The following is a 4,027-nucleotide window of genomic DNA, read 5'->3' on the forward strand; positions in this document are numbered from 1 at the left end:
ACTTTTGACTAATGGATGTCGTTGCCTAGTATTTTTTCTTCAAAATTATGTGAAAATCGTCCTGCCTAATCATTCCCATAACACAATACATTGATTTAAATCTTGTAAAACACTTTTTGTTTGGAAAGGCCATATGCGGGTGGGCGTGATTCACACCTATGGAGTCAATGGGGCCGCATAATGAGGCTGCATAGGTAATGAGCCTTTCATTCAGGTGTGTGAATGAGCCACAAGAATGCAAGGACAATATATAACTGGTTTGTTGTTTTTTCCACAAATTTTGCTTGCAAATTGTACAATATCCAAGGTAAACATTTCTAGTAATTGTGCAGTTAATTGTTCTCATACTGTATTTTCAGATTTGGAATATATTCTCTTCCCAAATGTGTCACTAATAAAGCATAATAAAATTATTTAAAGATAAGGCTTATAATGACCTTTTAAGATTTTGTTTACATCTATCCTTATATATATATATATAATTTTTTTTTAAGGTTATACAATTACAACAACATTTATAATTGTAACAATATTTCCAGTGTAATCTTTCTTTGTATTCGCGATTCATATTAAAACAGTATTTTTGCCAGCTGTAGTAACTCCACAACAGCACGCATCTTTGCGTTCATTCATTCATAGTAACGCGATTCATATTAAAACAGTATTTTTGCCAGCTGTAGTAGCTCCACAACAGCACGCATCTTTGCGTTCATTCATTCATAGTAACGCGATTCATATTTAAACAGTATTTTTGCCAGCTGTAGTAGCTCCACAACAGCACGCATCTTTGCGTTCATTCATTCATAGTAACGCGATTCATATTTAAACAGTATTTTTGCCAGCTGTAGTAACTCCACAACAGCACGCATCTTTGCGTTCATTCATTCATAGTAACGCGATTCATATTTAAACAGTATTTTTGCCAGCTGTAGTAGCTCCACAACAGCACGCATCTTTGCGTTCATTCATTCCGATTAGAACAAAGCAAACAGAACTGACCTAATTCCTCAGCGGGATCCGTTTGCTCCTCGAAATGATACTTCCAGAACTTCTGAGGTAAATTTTTGCAGGATTATTATCAAGACAGTATTATTCCTCACAGCATCGTAAAGTACATAAGTCTGAAAGTGAACTCGCGGTGTGTGTTATCCAGCTGATGGGCGTTTTACAGGTTTGTTTGGATCGGCTCACATTTGCGTTTGAATAGCGCGTGCTCTCCGTGGGCGTAGCACATTAAAACTTAATTAGCTGAGATGAGAACGACTGACATCTCTCTCTTTGCATACATATTACATAAACTGTGAATATTTGTTTTTTATAAAAATTACTTCGTTTAAAAGATGAGAATTCAAGCTTCATGCCTGTATGTCTGAATGCCTGTTTGACTGAGTATTCACTGAGTTATGGTTCATTTTCGGACGCGTTTCAGAATGGACTACACTGACAGAGAGGAGGCAGAACTCGCTTCGTGTTTATTTTTCTTTATTTGGCAAAAAGCACAACACTTTGTTTTTATTGTGAGTATACACAAAAATAATACACATTTAACAGAATCGATTGATGTATGAAACTCCAATGGAAAATCAAAGTCAACCGAGTATTTTTGAGTTTCTTTTACACTGCTAAAAAAAAAGCGAGCTGGTATCGCCGGCGATACCGCCGACCTCTGGGGGTTGAAGAAGGTCTCCAACCACATTGAAGAACTTAATGAAGAGATAGCAAGACTCCGAAACCTAATAGAGGAGATATCTATCAGCAACAAGTTCTGCTTGGAGCGGTTTTCTGGATCAGATGATGACATAAGGTTCTTCACAAGGTAAATTAAAATGTCCACTGTGTTTAATATAGACGTTTTAGAGCTTTCAACATTGATTAGTATTATTAAGCCTATCTGTTTAAATGTTGCATGCGTGATGTGTGTTGTAAGCTACTGGAAACCTTGAATTTCCCTCGTGATGAGAAAGTATCTATCTAAAACTATTTAGATCTATCTACTAGTGCATTGTATTTTAAAATACTGAGAAGAGCAGTAAGCAAAAGGACTGACGTGTGTGGTCCAGTTTTTTACCTTAGTGCCTAAATGTTCCAGGATGTTTACAGTAACTGTCAATACGGATGCTAACATGCTTGCAATTTAATGTAATAATGAAATGTAACACCTATGTCCCACAGGTTTGCAAGTCACGCCCACCTGATGGCCTTTTGGAAGCAGATAGAACCAGCCACCTGCAAGATGGTACGGGTGACAAGAGCACGAAGTGTAGTGAAGAATGATGAGCTCCCTCACACTGGCAGTGCAACGGTGAATATATTTTACAGTTGTTCTTACAAAGCAAGATATATTGCATAATCTTATCAAATCCTTCTAATTCTTTCTCTTTTCAGATTCTTCAACCCATTGACGAATTTTTTCTCTTTATGAATTACTTGTCATTGGGTCTGATGCAGAAGGATCTGGCCCACAGATTCAAAATCCACCAGTCGACTGTAAGCCGCATCATAAATACATGGGCTAACTTCCTGTATACTGTACTAGGGGCTGTGGGTATTTGGCTGGATGAGGAGACTGTAAAATCTCACATGCCAGAGGTTTTTCAGGGTTATTCAGACACACAAATTATTTTGGATTGTACCGAAATAAGTTGCCAAACACCAAGTTCTCTTCTCCTCCAGAGTGAGGTGTTCTCCAACTATAAATCACACTGTACATTTAAAGGATTAATTGGGATGGCCCCTCACGGCGCAGTAACCTTTGTGTCGTCTCTCTATGAAGGTGCCATCAGCGATAAAGAGATTCTGAAGCAGTCTGGCATTGTGCCTCTCTTAAACCCATCTATGGCCATAATGGTTGACAAGGGTTTCCTCGTAGAAGACTGTGTGCCCTGCAAAGTCCACATACCTACCTTTCTGTGTAAGAGAGCACAACTCTCTGAGCCAGAGGTCAGGAAGACACAATCTATTGCCAGACTGAGAGTCCATGTTGAGCGGCTCATTCGCAGGGTTAAGGAACATAAATTATTCGGCACAGAAATCCCTCTTTCATTGACGGGCAGCATTAATCAACTTTACACAGTCGCATGTCTTTTGGTCAACTATCAAAATGGGCCCTTGGTTAAAGCCTGGGCAACCAATGGCTAGTGTAGTGGAATGAGTTTTCTGTAGCTGACTGAGCTCTTTGTAGCGGAATGAGTTTTTTGTAGCTGACTGAGCTCTTTGTAGCGGAATGAGTTTTCTGTAGCTGACTGAGCTCTTTGTAGCGGAATGAGTTTTCTGTAGCTGACTGAGCTCTTTGTAGCGGAATGAGTTTTCTTTAGGGGACTGAGCTCTTTGTAGCGGAATGAGTTTTCTGTAGCTGACTGAGCTCTTTGTAGCGGAATGAGTTTTCTGTAGCTGACTGAGCTCTTTGTAGCGGAATGAGTTTTCTTTAGGGGACTGAGCTCTTTGTAGCGGAATGAGTTTTCTGTAGCTGACTGAGCTCTTTGTAGCGGAATGAGTTTTTTGTAGCTGACTGAGCTCTTTGTAGCGGAATGAGTTTTCTTTAGGGGACTGAGCTCTTTGTAGCGGAATGAGTTTTCTTTAGGGGACTGAGCTCTTTGTAGCGGAATGAGTTTTCTTTAGGGGACTGAGCTCTTTGTAGCGGAATGAGTTTTCTTTAGGGGACTGAGCTCTTTGTAGCGCAATGAGTTTTCTTTAGGGGACTGAGCTCTTTGTAGCGCAATGAGTTTTCTTTAGGGGACTGAGCTCTTTGTAGCGGAATGAGTTTTCTTTAGGGGACTGAGCTCTTTGTAGCGCAATGAGTTTTCTTTAGGGGACTGAGCTCTTTGTAGCGCAATGAGTTTTTTGTAGCTGACTGAGCTCTTTGTAGCGGAATGAGTTTTCTTTAGGGGACTGAGCTCTTTGTAGCGGAATGAGTTTTCTTTAGGGGACTGAGCTCTTTGTAGCGCAATGAGTTTTCTTTAGGGGACTGAGCTCTTTGTAGCGCAATGAGTTTTTTGTAGCTGACTGAGCTCTTTGTAGCGGAATGAGT

This window comes from Abramis brama (genome assembly GCF_963993115.1).
Source record: "Abramis brama genome assembly, chromosome: 4".
NCBI classification, from domain to species: Eukaryota; Metazoa; Chordata; class Actinopteri; order Cypriniformes; family Leuciscidae; genus Abramis; species Abramis brama.